This window comes from Mauremys reevesii, linkage group 4, assembly GCF_016161935.1.
Source record: "Mauremys reevesii isolate NIE-2019 linkage group 4, ASM1616193v1, whole genome shotgun sequence".
In the NCBI taxonomy this organism is placed as follows: Eukaryota; Metazoa; Chordata; order Testudines; family Geoemydidae; genus Mauremys; species Mauremys reevesii.
This window is the reverse complement of record NC_052626.1, coordinates 22,028,945-22,051,828: the sequence shown is the minus strand read 5'-3', so window position 1 is coordinate 22,051,828 and position 22,884 is coordinate 22,028,945. Positions and strand designations below refer to the sequence as shown.

The following is a 22,884-nucleotide window of genomic DNA, read 5'->3' as shown; positions in this document are numbered from 1 at the left end:
AGAGCTAATTACTAGTAATTGCACAGTGAAGGTGGAAGTTACTCAATTTTTCACAAAGCAAAAATAAAAGTAAACATCTCATAACAAAATGGCTATTTGGTATTTCTATTGTAAATCCAATACTGCATGCAAATTTGTATGGATTTTATAAGTAAAAATATATTCAAAATACATCTGGTACTGCATCAAGGCAGATCAATGATACCTTAGCTTTCTATTGCACATTAGTCACATATACAAGGCAATAATCAGTTTATCCCTGTAAAATAAGACTAGATCAGGGCTATTTGTTTCTTTATGCTTTATTTCATCTGAGATATTTTAAAAGTTATCCATAGTTGAAGCTGTGAAAGATCATTGATGCTCAGAGTGAAGTGGCGACAGATGATAGTCTCAGGACTCGATTATCTGAATGATGGGTCACTGTAAAATGAAATATGATATGATGCCTACTTTTCATTATGCATTTAACAGTTACACTGTTAAGCTACAGTTTGACTACAAAATGCAGCATCACTTGTGCAGAATTTTGCTGCTAACGTTTCTACTTAGTTATGGTGCCATGTTTGCTGTTTCCTAGAAACTGTTAAATCAGATGCCAGGACTACAGCAATATGCTGATAGCCGTTGGCACTTTAAGGGGAATGCTACAACCTGGCATGAGTTCCTGAGTCACAAATGCAAATGGTGGGTGTCTTGTGGGGAATGAACCTGAGAAGAGAGAACATTATATCACCTGAGAAATGAATCAGTGACCCAATCCACAAGCTGACTAGGAAAATAAGCTTCATTTATAAAGACAGTTTAAAATATTGTTATTATATTTTCAAAAATGCCCCCTGGAGAACATATGAGAGATTTTGTCTGATTTTAAATGGGGGTTATTCACCAGTAACTGGAGTTCTGCGAGATGGACTCTGCATACTCACACTCACGAGATACACTGGTGGGGCAGCTCTGCAAGCAGTGCCCATTGTAGCACTCTTGTGCTCACTCCAGCCCCTCCCCTTATTGTTCCTAAACGTTTTGAAGGTGAGGCTATAAAAGAGGGTTTAGTACTCCGGCCAGCCAAGTTCCTTCCTCTGCCTCCTCAGGTCCAAGATTGTAATTAGGACTCCTGGGAAGAGGGGAAGCTGGGCAGGGAGTATGAATGTGCAGAGTCCATCTCAAAGAATTCTGGTTACAGGTGAGCAACCTTAATTTCTTCTTTGAGTGGCCTCTGCACATTCAGAGTCATGGGTTACTTTGATAAGTAGTACTATCATCTGAGGAAGGTGGGACCTGGAGTCCTAATTAAACAGTGACTTCAGTACCACTCTCTAAAATCCAACTGAGGTGCTAGGTCGAGTACATAATGTTTTGTGAACATATGAATAGAGCTCCATGTTGTAGAACAGTCCCGGCATCTAAATGCACCTGCGTCCTGGCCAGCGGTCGAAGATCCGCAGAAATGCCGCCGAAATTCGGCGGATGCTCGACCGCCGCCATGGTCCTTCATCTGGCACCTGCCAGATGAAAAGGTTGGGGACCGCTGGCATAGACCATTGCTGCTGTGGTGTTTGTAACTAATTCAGGGGTTCTCAAACTTCAGTGCACTGTGACCCCCTTCTGACAACAAAGTTACTACATGACCCTGGAGTAAGGGGTGGATCCCAAGTCCCACCACCCTGGGTGGGGGATGACAGGGCCAGAGCCTGAGCCCTGCCACCTGGGCGGGTGGAGGGGGGCCCGAGCCCCACCATCCCGGGTGGTGGGAGAGGGGGCTGGAGCCCGAGCCCTGTCGCTCTGGGTTGGAGTGGAGCTCGGGCTTCAGCTTCAGTCCCAGGTCCCAGCAAGTCTAATGCTGGCCCTGGTGACCCCATTAAAATGCGGTCACAACCCATTTTGGGGTCCTGACCCAAAGTTTGAGAACTGCTGAACTACTTGGACTACCCTGTCTTGGAAGTGAGGAAGGAAAGACTTGAGAGCGCAAGGAATTGCCCTAAATTCTACTATGTTGATATGTAACTTCTTCTCCAACGGGTTCCCATGACTGTGAATTGTTAGGTTGCTGAAGTGGGCTCCCCATCCCAAGTTGGAAGCAGTGGAGGTGAAAGTTGCTCATGGAGCTGGGGAATTGAATGCTACCCCTTTCCGGATGTTGTGGTGCTGTCCACCACGAGAGGGATAGAAGCACTTCTCTTTGGCGAGTCAATTTCAATAATATGCTGTCCAAACTTGTCAGATATTTTGCTATCCAGTGCTGCAGAGCTCTCATCTGAGTTGAGCATAGTGGGTTACGTATGTAGCTGAGGCCATGAGGCCCATCAGTCTGAGAAGAATCTGTCTGGAATCCCATCTTGAGGTATGAGTGTATCTGACTGAAGGAAGGCTCTTGCTTGAGTCCAGTACTGCCACAATGAAGGAGATTCTTTGTGTAGGGAGTAAGTGTGATTTTTTTTTCCTGGTGTATTTATTCTGAGTCCTAGTTTCTCAAAATGGAAGCATTTGTGAGGCATATCTTTGGACAAACTTTCTTGTGGTGATGATGATCATAGAATCATAGAACTGGAAGGGACATGAAGAGGTCATCTAGTCCAGTCCCCTGCACTCAAGGCAGGACTAAGCATTATCTAGACCATCCCTGACAGGTGTTTGTCCAACCTGCTCTTAAAAAACCCCAATGATACTTTTATGAGCCAATTGTCTAAATAAAGTTAGATGTGTACACCCCATCATCTTAGATGTGCTGCCATCACAGGTAAGAACTCTGTAAACAGGCATGGTGTAGTAGAAAAGCCAAAGGGATAGTGAGGTGGAAATATGCATCCTACAAATCAAGAGCCCAGAACTGAGCTTGGGTGGATAGGGAGGGAATTATGGATGCTAGGATCAATGTGCAGAATTTGAACTTTCTGATGAAAGAGTTGAGCTTTCTCACGTCTAAGATGGGTCAGAGACTTCCATCGGTCTTCAGAATCAGAACATATCTGGGAGAGATTCCCTTTCCCCTGAATTCCTTCCTCTACGGTGCCTTCTTCCGAGCGTGGGCAAACCTCTGTTCTTAGTAGGCTCCCTTGGGAGGAGTACCTGGATAGGGAGGAAAGAGGAGGGTTGTGGAGAGGGACTGTGTCAAATTGTATGTAATATCCCTTTTGTGCTATGTCTAGGATCCGCTTGTCTGTGGTTATAGAACTTCAGTTGTACGAGAGAGGAAGCTGATCCCCAAATATGGGACAGGGGCAGCGTAAACGGATTAAGATTGGTTTGCAGCTGTGGAATATCATCTCCAGCCTGCAGTCTAAGGACGCAAAAGACAAAGATGTGGTTTGCCTGTCCTTTGAGTATGGCTTGAAGCTCTTTTGCCTCTGCAGGAGATTGTTGGTGCTCATGTTGATGTCTCTGCATGAAACACAAGGATGAGGGTGAGGAAGGGTATTATGGCTTCTGATGTCTAAAGACAGGTGCTCCAAATCTTCCCTCTGAGGGTTGATAAACTCCTAGTGATCTAATGTTGATCTAGTGTCCTTCACCTTCTTTAGGACTTTATCCATCCTTGCACTCAACAAGCTATCATCGTTGAATGGAGATCTTCCACACATGTCCTAGTTTCAAGCAGAAGACTAGAGAATCTAAGTCATACATGTCATGTCAGTGTGATGGCTTGAAGCTACTGGTCTTGCTGCTGCATCTGATGAATCAAATGAGGTTCTCAGTCCATGCATAACTACTAGATGTTCTTCTAGTTTTAAGGCTTTAGCCAATTTCCTTTGATCTTCAGGTAGGTCCTTAGCAAATAAGGCCATTTTCTCCCACAAATGGTACAGATACTTGGACGTTATGGCCTGGTAATTAGACAATCAACTGCCTAATGGGGCTGAGGCGAAATCCTTCCTAACCAGACCATCCAACTTTTTGTTCTTTGTGTCAGATGGGGTAGAATGCACTTGCTCTCCTGTTGTCCTCTGAACTGCTGCAGCAACCACCAGTGAGTTGTGAGACAGGTGTGTGGGGGGAGGAAAAGAAAATCCTTCATATAGTAACTGATAGGGCTTGTCAGCCTTCTTTGTCATGGCCGATTAGAGGCAGGGTTGGTCCAAACAGATTTGGCTGGTTTTAACAGCACTTCTAACACTGAGAGTATGATCTGGCTGTTAGAAGGCGACCTCAATATATGGAACATTGGATGAGAGGTCTCCTTTAGTGAGATGGATGGCATCTTTAAAATTGAAGCCATTCTGACAACCAGTTCATGAAACTGAGCAACAAATGCAAAACCTGCAGACATATCTACACAGTTACAGTGATAACTATCCCCCACAATAAAACCTTTCAAGTTCCCTGGGTGCTACACATGCCTATCATAACATGTAGTATACCTCATCCAGTGCACTAAATCCCCAGTAGCAACTAAGTGGGTGAAACTAGACAATCACTACGCTCTCAAATGAACTCACACAGGAAAATGATAAAAGACAAAAACACCCTATCACCTACGGGTGAACACTTTATATCTGGCCTATCAGTCCCCATCCTCAAAGGAAACCTGCACAACACTTTCAAAAGATGAGCCTGGGAGCTTAAATTCATAATTTTGCTAGACACTAAAAATTATGGGCTTAATAAAGATACTGGATTTATGGCTTATTACAACAATCTGTAACCTACTAACCCCTCTTTGGTCTTATGACTACAGGACTGTTAAAGGGCCCCTTCATCTTGAATGGTCCCTTAAAAAAGCAATTCTCAACCTTTTTCTTTCAGAGGCCTCCCACAACATGCTATAAAAATTCCACAGCCCACCACCAGAACTGTTTTCCTGCATATAAAAGTTAAGGACAGTGTTAGGGGGTAGCAAGCAGGACAATTGTCTGTGGCCCCACACCACAGGCCCCTTGCAAAGCTAAGTTGCTCAGGCTTTGGCTTCAGCCCTGGGTGGTGGGGCTTGGAGCCTCAGGCTTCCTCCCCATGCAGTGGGGCTTCGGCTTTCTGCCCTGGGCTCCCATAAGTCTAATGCTGGCCCTGCTTGGCAGACCCCCTGAAACCTGCTCACAGACCCCCCCCCCAGGGGGGCCCGGACCTCTGGTTGAGAACCACTGCCTTAGAATATGTGCTAACTACTTATGCTAAACTATATGTTTGATCTCATAGTTAGTTGTGACATGCTCAGTAACTTTCCTAGACCTGAAGAAGAGCTCTGTGTAGCTTGAAAGCTTGTCTCTCTCTCTCCAACAGAAGTTGGTCCAATAAAAGATATTACCTCACCCACCCTGTGTCTCTACTTTTCTGTATAAGGTTCCCTACTGAAGTATCTACTGGAGTAAGGGCACCGTCTATGTTTATATGAACTGTGGGGAGCATCTGTGTAGCCCAGGCACTCTTTCTTTTTCAGGTGAGGGGAACTGAGGAAGTAAATTAACTTGTCTTTCACAATCCAGCTCAGTGTCAAATTGTAGTTCTGACCTCAGAACCAAAGCAGTAAATAAAAGGGAAATTAGTGACTTTGCAGCCTTAAAACTGAAAAGGGGGAGACAGACCTCCCTGGTGAGCCTGTAGTGTTCCAGGGGCAGGGTGCCAAACATCTAGGGATATCTGAATCTGCTCCATGATCTTTTGTCTTTTCCCATCAGGGAAGTGGGAGTAGGAAGTGGACCTGTGGCTTTTCTTTTATTCCCCTTATCACCCTACCAAGAGGACACAGGAATCTTCATAACCTTCAGATCAGATTTGAATTGTTGAAGCAAGTGATGCACTTGGACAGCTGTCATTATGGTAGACAGTGCCGGCATCAGAGTCAGAAACAACTCCTCAGTCTTGTTATATTAGGGGTAAGACCTTTCTTTAGATATTTGCCCTCTTCTGTTGCCTTAACCCTTGGCCTATGTTCTGAGGGTGTTTTCGGAACTGACCCTGAGGGATCCAAGGGGGACCCAGAGTAGTGCTTGGCTCTGCTAGAACTAATCATATCTTGCACCAAACTCTTCACTGGAACCAAAGGTGTTGGATCCAAGAGATGCCCCCATCAGGATTGGTTCTGGTAACCGAAGCAGACATCTGTGGGGTTCTGCTGTATCTAGAATTAGAATCCAAATGGCTTAGGATCTTTAAATATCAAAGATTTTGCTTTCATTTTAGGAGAGGAGCAGGGTACCTTTATCGGGATCTTGGGCTCTTTATCCCCTGAGGGGATATGGGCCAACGCAGACCACTTGGGACTCATGGAACAAGTGGTTATGGAACCAGAAGGTTAGGCCACTGGTGCCTCTTGCAGTCACGTGGCTTGAAGCCGGCTCTGAGGCGCCTTGTGAGCTCTTGGACTGAAAGTGCTGCAGATCATGCACCAGGAAGGAGAGTGTCCTTCATTGACGCAAACCAAACATCTTGTATGGGCATCCAAAGTGGAAATACAGCAGGACAAGAGGCACACCCTCTTAACCCCTGGCCACTTCCTCTTCGGATCTGCCACAGGATCTTTAAACCCACCCAGAGGAGTGGGAACTAATAAAAATGAATAAAAGAAATTCTTTAATAAAGAAAATATGCACGCTAAAGTTTCAAACCCTATTCCTACCTAACTATGAAATCTAACTAAGGCACTGGGTCTTTGAAGAGATTGGATCTGGGCTGGATCAGCCTGGTCCATTTGGAAGGATCTAAGGTGGCCAGTGCACCACATCCCCTTTTACAGCCTTGCCCTCAGAATGTTAAGAAACGGTGAGGAGAGGGACAGAAGGGGGCGAGAGAGTGCCACAGTGGGCACTGCTTTGAAACATTCCATCGCTAGAGCTGCACAGCCAATGCATCCAGTGACTGGGAATGTGCAGAGGCCACCCAAAGAAAAATGTTAATTTCTATCTCTGTTTTCTATACACAGGAATGGGCCAAAAAACCAATGGGAGTATTTCCCAAATGCAGCTGAGCTGTGCTCCCAATCCCTCAGAAAAATCTCTACAGGATTTGGGTCACTTTCCAATGGCTCCCACCCCCAACCCTGAAAACCAACATCTCTTTGAAAGCCTGAGAAAGGAGAGAGGGAGCACCTGGCCTCTCAGACACTGGAACAGGTCCTGTCCCTCATGCAGCCATCTGATGTTAAAGAGGGTCCTAGTTTTGTGGTGGGGGTGGGGTGACTGTGTGTACAGATTCAACCTAGTACTACAGTTCATAAATTGAGTAGAACCTCGTCTTACCCACAAGGGTTGCAAGGCCCTAACCAAAAGCCTTAATACTACTACCCAAGTACAAATGCCCCACAGGTTAACACATCTAGAATAAGTTGTTTAGAAGTATCTTTTTTGCATTCTTGATAGTATATATTTAATAGTGGGAACATTTTGGCAAGTCCAGATCATAATTAGCCTATTCATACCTCAGTTTAGGTCAACATGCAGTTTTTCTCTTAATTTTTCACCAACAAACTCTAGAATTGGAAATATTTGTTTGCTCTTGATTATTGGTTGCTCACACATGGTAACGTCACCCTCACACTCTGTTAGCATGGGTTGTTGCAGAGCAGCTGTGACTGGGCTTTCTAGGAATCCCCTGGATTTTGAAGGATCAATATCCATAAGTAAGGAATGATCAGGTGTCGGCCACATTGCATCAGCAATTACTTCAGAGTTCCTAGGTAGTTCAAATGACATTACAAGTCTTGTTGGAAAATCCATCTTCTCTTTACAGATTGTATCCCCTGGCATTTTAAAATCGATTACTGTTTCCATAGAAACATCATCATGGGTTTCTGTTGCTGGGGAGACCCAGTTTGAAGATGTATGGAGGAACTTTTGGTCTTCTGAAGGGAAGATGTCTTCCAAAGCTACCACCTCTGGTATTTTATGTGTCAGCCAGCGGTTAACTCTTCTACAATTTATGTTGTTAATGAATTTCAAACTACAATCTGGCTGAGTTGACATGTCTTCTGAATAACCACGATAAGGATCTAAAAACTATAACAACAAAATATCTCTAAATAAACGAGACAAATACTGTATTATCACTTCCACTGCAAATATAAAGAACTGATAAGCTCTTTCGTAAATAAACATCAGTTATTTCAGTCAGTACTGGAACAATAGCTAGTGTTACAATATTAATGCAGGCTTCCCTTAAAATCTCTGCTGTTTGCCATCAATACCAGCAGAAGCAGACCCAAGGATAAAGTAAGGTATTTTGGCAAAGATGATTATATGCCCAGTGACATTTTGGTGTGAAAGAACTGTCACCATAGTGGTTTCAGTACCACAAATGCTGGACTTCTGATCACATGATTTTAACTATAACTCGCAATTACTTGATAGCGAGCAAGTCTGTGAACTGTCCTCTACAACCCTCTACAGAAAATAGCAGTGAAGAACAGATAGTTAAAATACTTGGAAAGAAAACCTTTTCCTGTAACAGAGGAAGGGTTTCTTTTGTTTTTTGTTTGTTTGAAACAGCTGTTATACAACATATTTAGAGTATGTTCCTAATATGGAAAAGTAACTTGGTGAGGAATTTGAAATCTGTTTAAGGTTTTTTATAAATGACAAGTAAAAAGGGTGGGCTGGAGGAAATCATGTCATGAAATATATATGTACACTTGCTCTTTTATACTCTAAAGTGCTTGAAAATGGCTAGCCCTCTGAATATCTTGCCAGGCAGAACAGCAGCTAGTTTTGGAAGAGAATCTTGTGCAAGGAATGACTAGTACTGTTCAGAGAAGGGCTACTGCAAAAAATTCTCATCTCCCTCCAATCCACCCACACCCATCTCTCTTTCCCAACAATAAAGCACAATTGGGGCACCTTATGACGAAGTAGTGTGCTTCTCTGTCTCATCTTCATGTCCATGGTGCTAAGGACACTGAATGCTTCTTTGATGCAGTTATGTCTGTTCCACATTTGATCAGCCATGGTTCAGAGGGGAGGATTTTTCACTGGGATTTTTTTTTACACTTAATTTAAAAAATGTAAATATTTTAAAAATATATATAAACCTCAAGGCCGTTTTATAATCTATAATAATATATCATATCATAAGTTCAACAAACAGCCAACACCTCTCCTTGCATGACAGTTGTGTTTGGTTTGGCTGCCACCAAACTAACTTAGCATTGTCTCTCCCAAACTATCCATGCCACAATAATGAGAAAGGTCATTGAGAGAATGCAATACACACTGACATTCACTATCAACATATAACACACATAAGAGTGTTGGAGACAATAGATTCCTGCCATATGGTAAAAGTATCACCTTTTGTAACCCTGAACCACATCACATGACGGGGCCAAGATATAAAAGATCAGTTTCTCGTTAGTACCCCTGTATATCACAACTTTATCGTATGGGTTGAGAAGGGGGATATATGTGATAGCCATTCCCCATATGACTCTTCTAGATGAAAGTTCAAACAATTGTTTTTGTTTTGTTTTTTAACATCAGACTGTTTAAACAAGGCTGCTAAATAATCAAATAGCAGAAGTGTACAAACCTACTTAAAGTTTCATGTCACTTGGTTTCTCTACAGGTCCTTCGGTATTAGGCCAACCCTGGTTTAAGAAAGTATTTCCATCAGAAATATGCACAAGAACATTTGTAATTATGTATTTGCCACAAGATCTCTGTAAACATTTATATGTGGCGATCAAAGACCTCCAAATGCAATTCGAAGCCAATATAAAGGAACATGTCTCAATTCAGTTTAAGTGAGCTGAAAAGCTCTGCGAGAGTCTTGCCAAACAAAAAAGCAACAGTCATGTTTTACTTTTATGTAGTATTGATATTGCACCCATCACCATGATATCTGAATGTTTATTGTACTGAACATTCTTTAACACCTCTTGCATCTTTCCCTGACCAGATTTTTGGGTGTCATGCATAAAGAAAGGTTTCAATAGCATCTCACATCCACTTAGGCGATAACACCTAGCTACAAAATACAGCTTTTCTTCTTTGCTTTCTATTGCTGTCAGTTTTGAGAGTAAGACTTTACTTGAGCCAATCATTTATACCTACTCTCCCAAATGCTAGCAGTCAATTGAATGTTGAAAAGCTGTTTACAGCTGTCTTTAATTCCAGAATGCATTTTAGTTATGACCTGGCCAGCCCCGATAGTAAATGCATATAAAATATTTTCCAAAAAGAAAATCTCTGTCTATAAGCAGTGCACCAGCTCACTAGTGCTTTTTATAGTTTTCTAGGTCCATTATACATGTTAATGCTATAAATATCACTCTCTCTTAGTTACTTTAGAGAACATGATATATATGTAGGCACTTTTATGGTCTGCATTACATAGCTGTGTATTTCCCAAAATAACATGTAGAAGAAACAGCTAGATTCATTTATAGGTCTGGGAGTTGTTTTTCGTTTGTGTTTTGTGTGCAGGAGGAGGCGTATTGTGTGTCTTTGTCAAAAGTAAAAATAATGCAAGCAGAAGTCCAGCAGCAGAGTGGGGGCTATCCAGTGTAGTGCACTGAATGCAGCATGTATGATTAAATGTCTTGTGGGCAGGTGGTGTATGCATGCGTTTGGTGCAAGCAACTCATGGCCCTCAGAGACACAGTACAGGCTCTTGAGGCCAAAGTGGCTGAACTGGAGGAGCTAAGGGAAACAGAGAGGTATATACAGGAGACTTTCAGGGACACAATAGAGCAATCCCACCTCCCAGTCTGCTAGCCTCTGTGTAGTTAAGGAGTATGAAAGTCTCAGGGAAGGAGAACATCAAGCTGGAGCACAGGGACACAATCCCATAGTTGGGACCCTCCTTCCAGATGATGTCATGGTAGACTCTGACATTGAGAAAATATCCCTGCTGGGAAGGGAATCCCAGTTACTAGGAAAAGCTCGGTAATGGGGGATTTGATTATTAGGAACATAAATAGTTGGGTTTGTGATGACTGGGAGAACTGCATTGTAAATTGCCTGCCAAGTGCAGAGACTGCAGATCTCATACGATATCTAGACAGACATATATGCAGGGGAACAGCCGGTGGTCATAGTACATATTGGTACCAGTGACATATGAAAAGGTAGGAGAGAGATCTTGGAAGCCAAATTTAGGCCACTAGGTAAGAGATTAAAGTCCAGGAGCTCCATAGTAGCATTTTCCAAAATGTTTCCAGTTCCACGTGGAGGGCCAGGAAGACAGGCAGAACTGCAGGGTCTCAATGTGTGGACAAGATGATGGTGTCCGGAGGAGGAACTGAGGAACCTTTTGGGAAAGGAGGAGATTATACAGGAAGGATGTGCTCCACCTCCACCAAAACAGAACTAGACTGCTAGCATGTAACATTAAAAAGGTTGTAGAGGATTTTTTAAACTAAGACCTGGGGGAAAGCCAACAGGTATGGAAGAGCACACAGTTCAGGCAGAGCCATCCCTTAGAGATTAATTTATTAAAAGGGAAACTCTATATCCTAGAAAAGACGATAGGAAAGAAGTTGGTAAAATACAAGTAGGAGCTAGCAAGGAACAGTCAAATATAAAAGAGTCCCATTTAAATATAACACATGAAGACAAACAACTGAATATTGACAAAATGTACAAATGCTTGTATACAAATGCTAGAAGTCAAAATACTAACATGGGTGAATTAGAGTGCTTAGCATTAAAAGAGACAATTGGTATAATAGGCATCATGGAAACTTGGTGGAATGAGGATAACTAATGGCATGCGATAATACCAGGGTACAAAATATGTAGAAATTACACAGTTGGTTGCACTGGTTGGGGAGTGGTACTATATGTGAAAGGAAGCACAGCATCAAATAAAATAAAAATTTTAAATGAATCAAACTGTACCACAGAATTTCTCTGAGTAGAAATTTCATGTTTGAACAATAAGAGTCTAGCAGCAGGAATGACTACTGACCACCTGACAATGATGGTGACAATGATTGTGAAATGCTCGTGGAGATTAGAAAGACTACAAAGGCAGAAAATGCAATAATAATGGGGAATTTCTGCTATCCTCATACTGACTGGATATATGTCACCTAAGAAAGGAGTGCAGAGATAAAATTTCTAGACACGTTAAATGACTGCTTCTTGGAGCAGCTTGTCCTGGAACCCACAAGGGGAGAGGCAATTCTTGATTTAGTCCTAAGTAGAATGCAGGCTCTGATCCAAGAAAGGAATATAAGTGAACTGCTTAATAATAGCAACCATAATGTAATTAAATTTAACATCCTTGTAGGGGGAAAATGATGAAGAAACCTACCACCAGGCCTGGATTTAGGGGCAGGTGACCCAGGCGACTGCCTGGGGCACCAGGCTTCATGGGCGCCAGGCTTGCAGCTATACAGATCCTAGTGTCCAAATGTATTGTCTTATATAACAGGGTCAAATCATGCATCAAAGTTGTGAAATGGGCTACAAATGCAATAAGAAATAAGGTATTCAAAAGTTTAGCAAATGGGGGGTGAGGGGGTGGAAGACGCTCCTCATCTGGGATTCCATTTGATTTACAGCTGGCCCTGCCTACCATAGGAACATTTTGAAAAGAGGAACTACACAAAAATTAAATGTAACAGTCACAAAGATGAAATGCCTGCAAACTGCCTAAAAACTATTTAAAAACATCATCTCAGAGGCCCAAACTAAATGTATACTAAATGTAGGAGGACCAAAAAAATGCTTTTACTCTAAAGAGAGTAAATGGGGCAGTCAGAAACAAGAAGGCATCTTTTAAAAATGGGAAGTCAAATGCTAGTGAGAAAAATAGAAGCATAAACTCTGGCAAGTCAACTGCAAATGTATAATAAGGCAGGCCAAGAAAACATTTGGAGAGCAACTGATCAGGGACACTAAAACAAATAGCAACATTTTTTAAAAGCACATCAGAAGCAGAAAGCTGGCCAAACAGTCAATGAGGCCACTGAATGATCCAGGTGCTAAAGGAGCCCTCAAAGATTACAAGTCCATTGTAAAAGACACCAAATTAATTCTTTGAATTGTTCTTCATTGCAAAGGATATGGGGGAGATCCCTACACATGAGCTGTTCGTTTTAGGTGACAGATCTGAAGAACTGTCCCAAATTGAGGTATCAGTAAATGAGGTTTAGGAACAAATTGTTAAATTAAACAGTAATAAATCACCAGGACAAGATGGTGTTCACTCAAGAGTTCTGAAGGAACTCCGATATGAAAAAACGGTTACTTACCTTTGTAACTGTTGTTCTTCGAGATGTGTTGCTCATATCCATTCCAGTTAGGTGTGCGCGCGCCGCGTGCACGTTCGTCGGAAGATTTTTACCCTAGCAACCCCAGTGGGTCGGCTGAGCGCCCCCTGGAGTGGCAGCATAACGGCACCGCATATATACCTCAGCCGACCCACCCACTCCTCAGTTCCTTCTTGCCGGTTACTCCGACAGTGGGGAAGGGGGGTGGGTGTGGAATGGATATGAGCAACACATCTCGAAGAACAACAGTTACAAAGGTAAGTAACCGTTTTTTCTTCTTCGAGTGATTGCTCATATCCATTCCAGTTAGGTGATTCCCAAGCCTTACCTAGGCGGTGGGGTCGGAGTGAGACGTGGCGGAATGCAGGACCGCCGAGCCAAAGGCTGCGTCATCTCTCGACTGTTGGACCAGAGCATAGTGAGAGGCGAAAGTATGAATCGACGACCAGGTCGCCGCTCGGCATATTTCTTGGATAGGTACTTGTGCCAGAAAGGCAGTGGAGGACGCCTGGGCCCTGGTAGAGTGGGCGGTGAGATGGCCCAAAGGGACATTAGCCAAGTTATAACAGGTGCGTATGCACTCTGTAAGCCAGGAGGAGATTCGCTGCGACGAGACAGGAAGACCTCGCATCCGGTCAGCAATTGCCACAAACAGTTGCGGGGATTTGCGGAACGGCCTTGTCCGATCAACATAGAAAGCCAACGCCCTGCGGACATCAAGGGAATGAAGTCGTTGCTCTCTCGAGGAAGCGTGAGGTTTCGGAAAGAAAACTGGAAGGAAGATGTCCTGGTTATTATGGAATGCGGACACCACCTTCGGGAGAAATGCCGGATGAGGACGAAGTTGCACCTTGTCCTTATGAAACACGGTGTATGGTGGGTCTACCATGAGCGCCTTGAGCTCAGAGACCCGTCTGGCTGATGTGATAGCCACTAGAAAAACCGTTTTCCATGAGAGGTACAGCAAGGAACAGGTGGCCAGTGGCTCAAAGGGTGGGGACATGAGCCTGTTGAGGATGAGGTTAAGGTCCCAGGTGGGAATCGGGTGGCGCACCTGGGGGAAGAGATGATCAAGGCCCTTCCTGAAACGACTAGACATTGGGTGAGAGAACAGTGTATACCCGCCCTCACCGGGGTGGAAAGTGGAGATAGCCGCTAAGTGCACTTTTATAGAGGACAGTGCCAGGCCTTGCTGTTTCAGCGACCAGAGGTAGTCAAGGACCATTGGAAGCGGAAGCTCTGACGGAATAGCGTCTCGCGCTTCGGCCCAGCAAGCGAAACGCTTCCACTTGGCCAAGTAGGTAGATCGAGTGGAAGGCTTTCTGCTGCTCAATAAAACATGTTGCACGGGAGCAGAACAGCGCACTTCCGACTGGTCTAGCCACTCAGGAGCCACGCCGTGAGGTGGAGGGACGTCAGGTCTGAGTGCTGTGATCTTGAGTGATAAGATCCGGGTGAAGCGGCAGAGGAATTGGGCTGGCTACCGACAGACGGAGCAGCGTGGTGAACCAGTGTTGCCTGGGCCACGCTGGCGCTATTAAGATGAGCCGTGCCTTGTCCTGTCGGAGCTTCAGCAGTACTCTGTGTATGAGAGGGAACGGGGGAAAGGCGTAGTACAGATGACACGTCCATGGAAGGAGAAACGCGTCCGACAGAGAGCCCAGTGACAGGCCTTGAAAGGAGCAAAACTCCTGGCATTTGCGGTTCGAGCAGGATGCAAAGAGGTCTACATGGGGAAACCCCCACTGTTGGAAAATGGCATGAGCGATGTCTGCTCTCAGCGACCACTCGTGGCAGAGAAAAGACCTGCTCAGGCGATCCGCGATGGTGTTCTTCACGCCGGGAAGGAACGATGCCACTAGATGTATCGAGTGGGCTATGCAGAATTCCCACAGTAGCATCGCCTCGTGGCAGAGGGGGGAAGAGCGGGCCCCGCCTTGCTTGTTGATATAGTACATGGCCGTTGTGTTGTCCGTTAAGACTGAGACACAACAGCCGCGGAGGTGAGGTTGGAACGTCTGGCATGCCAGGCGGACTGCACGTAGCTCCCTGACGTTTATGTGCATATTCAATTCCTGTACTGACCAAAGGCCTTGAGTACGAAGATCGCCGAGATGGGCTCCCCATCCGAGGGACGAAGCATCCGTCGTCAGGGAAAGGGACGGTTGAGGAGCATGGAATGGGACCCCCGCGCATACGTGGGAAGGGGTCAACCACCAATCCAGGGACTGAAGGACACCCGATGGAATGGTGAGTAGGGTATCCAGAGGGTCCTTGTGCGGACGGTATCTGGAGTGGAGCCACAGCTGGAGTGGGCGGAGGCGGAGCCTGGCGAACGGAGTTACATGCGTGCAAGCTGCCATGTGACCGAGGAGGCAGAGACAAGCGCGGGCCGAGGCCATACGAGAGGCCTGAAGGGCGTGGACCAGTTGTGTAAGGGCCTGGAACCGTAGCTGAGGAAGGTAGGCTCTGGCTAGAGATGAGTCCAGGGTCGCGCCAATGAAGTCCAACCTCTGAGCTGGTACTAGGGTGGACTTCTCTATGTTGAGAACTAGGCCCAGGCGCGTGAATAAGTCTTTGATTACTGTGACCTGTTGCTGGACTGTGTCCTGCGAGTCCCCTTTGATGAGCCAGTCATCCAGGTATGGAAAAACGCAGATGCCGCGCCGACGGAGGTGGGCGGCGACAACGGCCATGCACTTCGTGAATACCCTTGGGGCCGTAGAGAGGCCGAAGGGGAGGACCGCAAACTGGAAGTGAAGGTGTGCGATTGTAAATCGGAGGAAGCGTCTGTGCAGTGGAAAGATGGCGATATGAAAATAAGCGTCCTTCATATCGAGGGCGGCATACCAGTCTCCCTGTTCCAGAGTGGGGATAATGGTCCCAAGGGACACCATGCGGAACTTCAACTTCAGCATGTATGAGTTGAGGTCTCGCAGGTCGAGGATGGGACGGAGGCCCCCTTTGGACTTGGGGATCAAAAAATAACAGGAATAAAACCCCTTGCCCCTCTCCCTCTCCGGAATGTTCTCGACCGCTCCGATGGCTAGGAGCGAATGCACCTCTTGTAAGAGGAGTTGCTCGTGAGAGGGGTCCCTGAAGAGGGACCGGGAAGGAGGGTGGGAAGGAGGGGGTGAAACGAACTGCAGTTGGTAACCACGTTCCACGGTGCATAGGACCCAGGCATCGGTGGTCAGCCGGGCCCATGCCGTGAGGAAATAGGAAAGGCGGTTGGAAAAGGGCAGGGAGGGAGCTGAAGAGAGCTCTGGTATGCCGTCCCTGGGCGCATCTTCAAAAGGATGGCTTAGGCCCTGGCGGTTTAGAGGGGGTTCTGCCCTGGGACGATTGGTTGCCAGGCTGCCGCCTACATCCACCGCGACCTTGTCGCCGACCACAGTCCTGCCTGTAGCGAGGCATATAGTAGGGCCGGTTAAACTGGGGGTGGAACGGACGCCTCTGGGTAGCAGGGGTATGCATCCCCAGAGTACGGATGATGACCCTGTTGTCTTTGAGGTTTTGAAGTCAGGAGTCCGTCTTTTCGGAGAAGAGGGCCTTGGAATCAAAGGGAAGGTCCTGAATGGTGTACTGTACTTCAGGTGGGAGCGTTGAACTCTGCAGCCAAGAGATCCGGCGCATGGTAACGCCCGAGGCTATAGTACGCGCCCCCGAGTCAGCTGCATCCAAGGAGGCTTGCAACGAGGTGCGCGCAACCTTTTTACCTTCCTCTACAAAGGCCGTGAACTCCTGTCGGGAATCCTGAGGCAGGAGCTCTTTGTATTTCTCTACCTCAGCCCAAGTGTCATGCCCGTAACGGCTTAGCAAGGCTTGCTGATTAGCCACTTGAATCTGCAGGGCACCAGCAGAGTAGACCTTGCGACCAAGCAAGTCCATTCGCCTGGTGTCCTTTGACTTAGGAGCTGGGCCTTGTTGGCCATGATGCTCCTTATCGTTGACCGACTGCACCACCAACGACGAGGGGGTCGGGTGTACATACAAATATTCATATCCCTTGGAAGGGACCATGTACTTGCACTCCACGCCCCTCGCTGTGGGTGCAATAGAGGACGGAGTCTGCCATAGGGTATCCGCAGTAGCTTGGATAGTCTTAATGAAGGGCAAGGCTATGCGGGTAGGGGCGTCTGCTGATAAGATGGTTACTATCGGATCGTCCACTTCCGATACCTCCTCCGCCTGTAGGTCCATTCGCAGTGCTACCCTAATAACAGTAATAACTGTCGGCGTGTGAAGAGGCCGAGGCGTGTCGAGAGGGCCAGGGTGGAGCAGAAAACCCTTGTGCCAAAGTGCCGACGGATCGTAGTTTCCGCCTTTGCGGCGACCAGTCCCGGGAAGCATCTCGATAGCGAGAACGGGAGCGAGACCAGGACCTGCGACCGGCCCGGTGCCGGGAGGTTGACCGGGATCTCCATGTTCGGTGCCGGGACCGGCTTTGCGAGTAACGGCAGCCGTATCGGTGCCGAGATGTTGAGCGGTGCCGGGAATGGCGAGTCGGAGAGCGGGAGTATGACCGGTGCCGCGAGTCGGACCGGTGCCGCGTAGTGGAGCGGTGCCGGGACTGCGAGCGGTTTTGCGATCGGTGCCTAGATGGAGAGCAGCGTCGAGAGCGTGAGCGCTGGTGAGAGCGGGAACGGGACCGGTGCCGATCAGGCTCGGTGCCAACAGGCGGCTTGAGCATGGATGGCTTGCCCATGGAACGGGGCGCCCGCACCGGCGGTGCCGGGGGCGGTGGCACAGCCGGGTCTGTGAAAGCAATGAGGTCCCGCGCTGCCTCGAAGGTCTCCGGAGTCGACGGCAATGGCATCTCTACCGCGGCCGAAGCTGGGGAGGTCACAGGTGCCAGGCTCGACGGCCTCTCAGGGGCCGGAGTCGCCGGTGCCGGCAGAAGCGTCTGCGGCAGAGGAACCGGTGCCGCGGCAGGTTTTGGTGCCGGGCGGGTCGGACGGGGCGCACTCTGGTGCTTCGGAGCAGGCGGTGCCGAAGAGGCAGCGGCCTTCCCCTTCTTCGCCTTTGGCAAGAGAGAGCGTCTCTGGGCAGGTTTCGGTGCCGATGGCGTTTTCGGTGGCACAGCAGAGTGGCTCGGAGGGCGGTGCTGTGGCCAGAGGGGTTAAGGCCGCCTCCATTAGGAGCTGTTTAAGCCTAATGTCTCTTTCCCTCTTTGTGCGAGGCTTGAAAGCCTTGCAAATTGAGCACTTAGTAGATAAGTGCAACACTCCTAAGCACTTTAAGCAGGAGCTATGAGGATCTCCTGTAGGCATAGGCCTGCGGCAGGCCGAGCATGGCTTGAAACCCGGGGAGCCGGGCATACGCTCCGGTCCCGGGTGCAGGTAGGGCTAATCCCCGAACCCGCTAACTATCTAACACAAACTGATTAAACTATCAAAACAAGAAAACCTGAGCTAAGATATCAACTATATACAATTTTTTACAGAGAAGAAATATGAGGAAGCTAGGGAAGCGGAGGTCAGACAAGCTGCACTCCACTGTTCCAACGACTGACACGGGCAGTAAGAAGGAACTGAGGAGTGGGTGAGTCGGCTGAGGTATATATGCGGTGCCGTTATGGCGCCACTCCAGGGGGCGCTCAGCCGACCCACTGGGGTTGCTAGGGTAAAAATCTTCCAACGAACGTGCACGCGGAGCGCGCACACCTAACTGGAATGGATATGAGCAATCACTCGAAGAAGAACTACTAACTATGGTATGTAACCTATTGCTTAAATCAGCCTCTGTACCCAATGACTGGAGAGTAGCTAATGTAATACTGATTTTTTTAAATGGCTACTGAGCCACTCCTGGCAATTAATCCAAGTCACTAAACCTAATTTCAGTACCAGGCAAACTGCTTGAAACTATAGTAAAGAACAGACTTATCAGACACCTAGATGAACACGATATGTTGGGGAAGAGTCAACACAACTTTTGTAAAGGGAAATCATGCCTCAGCAATCTATTAGAATTCTTTGAGGGTGTCAACACACATAGATAAAAGTGATCCAGTCAATATAGAGTACTTGGAGTTTCAGAAAGCCTTTAACAAGGTCCCCCACCAAAGGCTCTTAAGCAAACTAAGCAGTCCTGGGATAAGAGTGAAGGTCCTCTTATGGATCACTGACTGGTTAAAAGATAGGAAACAAAGGGTAGGAATAAATGGTCAGCTTTAACAATGGAAAGAGGTAAACAGTGGGGTCCCCCCAAAGGATCTGTACTGGGACCTGTGCTGTTCAACATAGTCATAAATGATCTGGAAAATGGGGTGAACAGTGAGGTTGTAAAATTGGCAGACGATACAAAATTACTCAAGATAAAAGTCCAAAGCTGACTGTGAAGAGTTACAAAAGGATGTCACTAAACTGGGTGGCTGAGCAACAAAATTGCAGATCAGCTTCAATTCAGATAAATGCAAAATAATGCACATGAGAAAACATAATCCTAACTTTACATACAAAACAATGGGGTCTAAATTAGCTGTTACCACTCAAGAAAGAGACCTTGGAGTCATTGTGGATAGTTCTCTGAAAATACCCACTCAATATGCAGCAGCAGTCAAAAAAGCTAACAGAATATTAGGAATCATTAGAAAAAGGATCCATAAGATGGAAAAGACGGTTACTCACCGTAATAACTGTTGTTCTTCGAGATGTGTTGCTCCTATCCATTCCATGTAGGTGTGCGCGCCGCGCGTGCACGGCTCTTTGGAACATTTTTACCCTAGCAACTCCGGCGGGCCGGCTGGGCGCCCCCTGGAGTGGCGCCGCTATGGCGCTGGATATATACCCCAGCCGGCCCGTCTGCTCCTCAGTTCCTTCTTACCGCCCGTGACGGCCAGTTGGAACAGTGGAGTGCTCCTTTAAGATGGAAAATATAATGCCACTCTCTAAATCCATAGTATGCCCACACCTTGAATACTGTGTGCAGTTCTGGTCACCTCAAAAAAGATATATTAGAATTGGAAAAGGTGCAGAGGAGGGCAACAAAAATTATTAGGGGTATGGAAGAGATTCTATATGAGGAGAGATTAAAAAGACTGGGACTGTTTATCTTAGAAAAGAGACAACTAAGTGGGACTATGATAGAGATCTATAAAATCACGAATGGTGTGGAGAAAGTGTTATTTACCCCTTTGTGTAACACAGGAAGTAGGGGTCATCCAATTAAATTAATAGACATCAGGTTTAAAACAAACAAAAGGAAGTACTTCTTCACATAATGCACAGTCAACCTGTAGAACTTGTTGCAAGGAGCTGTTGTGAAGGCCAAAATTCTAGTTGGGTTCAAAAAAGAATTAGGTAAATTCATGGAGGGTAGGAATATCAATGGCTACTAGTCAAGCTAGTTAGAGATGCAACCTCATGTTTTGGGTGTCCCTAAACCTCCAACTGCCAGAAGCTGGGATTGGGTGCCAGGATGGGTCACTTGAATTTGCCCTGTTCTATTCATTCCCTCTGAAGCATCTGGCACTGACCACTGTCAGAGACAGGATACTGGGCTAGATGGATCATTGTTATGACCCAGCATGGCCTTTCTTATGTATCTGGGAAGAACTTAAGAAGGGAAAGTGAAGTTCAAGAAAATAGTTTGGAATCTAATTCTGAAAGTGGTGCTCTGTGGTAATTCTTATCTCTTGCAGGAGTAAATTCCATAGTCTAGGTTCAGCTCCTGTGACGGTTTTAATCCGCACTCATGGGACACTACCTTCTGCTCAACATTTTAACTATTCCAATGGAACATAGCTGGTTTCTTCCCCTCTTCTCATGCTTCACATCTGAACAGGGCCGCCCAGAGGGGGGGGCAAGAGGGGCAATTTGCCCCAGGCCCCGAGCCCCACAGGGGCCCCCACCAGAGTTTTTTGGGGCCCCTGGAGCGGGGTCCCTCACTCGCTCCAGGGGGCCCGGAAAACTCTTCCGGGGCCCGGGCGCAGGAGCTTCTTCTGCTCCCGGTCTTCGCCGGTGGGGGGTCCTTCCGCTCCGGGGCGGAAGGACCCCCAACTGGTGAATTACCGCCGAAGACAGAGCGGGACCCGCCGCCGAGTTCAGCTCGGTCTTCGGCGGTAATTCAGCGGCGGCGGGCCCTTCCCTTCCGGGACCCGCCGCTGAAGTGCCCCGAAGACCTGCGGCGGGGGCCCCCCTCCGCCGAATTACCGCCGAAGACCGGGCTGCACTTCGGCGGTGGGTCCGGTTTCGGCGGTAATTCTGCGGTGGGGGGGCCCCCGCCGCGGGTCTTTGGGGCACTTGGTCGGGGGGTCCCGGAACGGAAGGGCCCCCCGCCGCCGAAGACCCCGGGCCCCCGGAATCTTCTGGGCGGCCCTGCATCTGAATCAACTTTCATGGAGGTGAAGGCTTATGTCATCAGTTCACCAGTAAAGAAAACTAGAAATAGATGTCTTCAGCATTTTCCAATTCACTGTGTGAGTTTTAAATCTCAACACACTAGAGGATAAATTTTAGGAGTATTTTTCACTAGAGCGAGAGAGAGGGAGTCAATAATTTTAAAAGATTTTACCATGCATTTATGTGTTAGTCTTGCTACAAAGTCTGGATTTTTAGTGGACTTTTAGATCACAAGAGTATAATACATAGAAGCGGGGAAAGGAGTTTTGTTAAAGAAACCCTCCTAACAAATTAAATATCCAAACACTGTAATTCCTTTAATACCAGCCTAACATGTTCATCTTCCACTTACTTTAAGCCTTTTATTAATGAAGTGTTTAAAAGGTTTGATTTCCACAGCTAAAAAGCAGAGAACATCCTTAAATCTCACACCCTTTTATTCTCCAGAAATGAGATGACACTATCACCTCCCTCTCCTTTTACCTGTGCCGCTTCTCTCTTCCTGAGCCTAAAACACCCCATGCAACTGATGCCCGGGAGAGCTCACTACTTACTACATCCCCAGAGGTGGGGCTGTTACATCCCAATTGCAGACACTGCATCCCAGCACCATCCATAGCTGCCCGCCCCAAACCTGTGGTACCAGCACCATTATCACCCAGCCCCACCTGATACCCGAAACTTGTATCCTATCTACAATGGCCTCAAAGAGCTCTTGCTTTATTGGTACAGTTTCTCTCCCTGCCAGCCTGCTCCAATCCATGGTTCCTTCTCTCTCCCCCAGCCCCTTCCCCTCATCCCTCCTCCCTCGTTTCAGAAGGCAATTAGCAAAGCAGGCATAATGTTTGACAAGAGCTATGTCATGACAATTCACAGATGCTCTGAGTCTTTGTTCTGATGGCATTTTATCTGGCTTCTTTAGCTTACTGTTTTTTATAAGTTAAAACATAGTTTCAGCTTCTGTGATATACTAAGCCTTGTGAATATGCTTCATCCAATTTTAGTAAATGACCACTTCAGCCAATGAGAGAATTTGGAGAAATTATCTAAGAAACTGCCTGAAACAAATCAAGCATTCAAATACCTTTGTTTTAAACATTTGATTATCACCAAGAAGGAAATGTTTGCATGCATAATCCTACCTTTCAATCATTATTTCCATCCTAGTTTCCAAAACTGCTAATTAATGCATAGTCACACAGGATCTTTTTGCTGTACAAACTATCTTCTTAGTCATCAAAAGCCAAAGTCATCTGTTTTGATGTCAGCTTTATTACTGTGGCAACAGAATGTGATGTTACAGATGATACTGTGACATCACTTTGTACAAATAGGATATCTTGAGTATGAAGGGAAGAACGGTTTTTATATATTGAACTACAAAAAACCTTAAGCAGT

General features: G+C 46.5%; 1 long non-coding RNA gene across 2 annotated transcripts; it reads right to left on the bottom strand.

Annotated features, from left to right (window-relative positions):
• Positions 1 to 286: 286 nt before the first annotated feature.
• On the bottom strand, positions 287 to 22,756 carry LOC120403791. 2 transcript variants are annotated; one of them, XR_005597736.1, is made up of 6 exons: positions 22,629 to 22,756; positions 9,451 to 9,508; positions 8,763 to 8,911; positions 7,349 to 7,925; positions 5,889 to 6,052; positions 287 to 423 (listed from the first exon to the last, which is right to left on the bottom strand). It is a non-coding gene; the product is annotated as an uncharacterized LOC120403791 (long non-coding RNA). The 2 variants fall into 2 exon arrangements; XR_005597735.1 differs by lacking the exon at positions 5,889 to 6,052.
• Between the last annotated feature and the right edge of the window lie 128 nt (positions 22,757 to 22,884).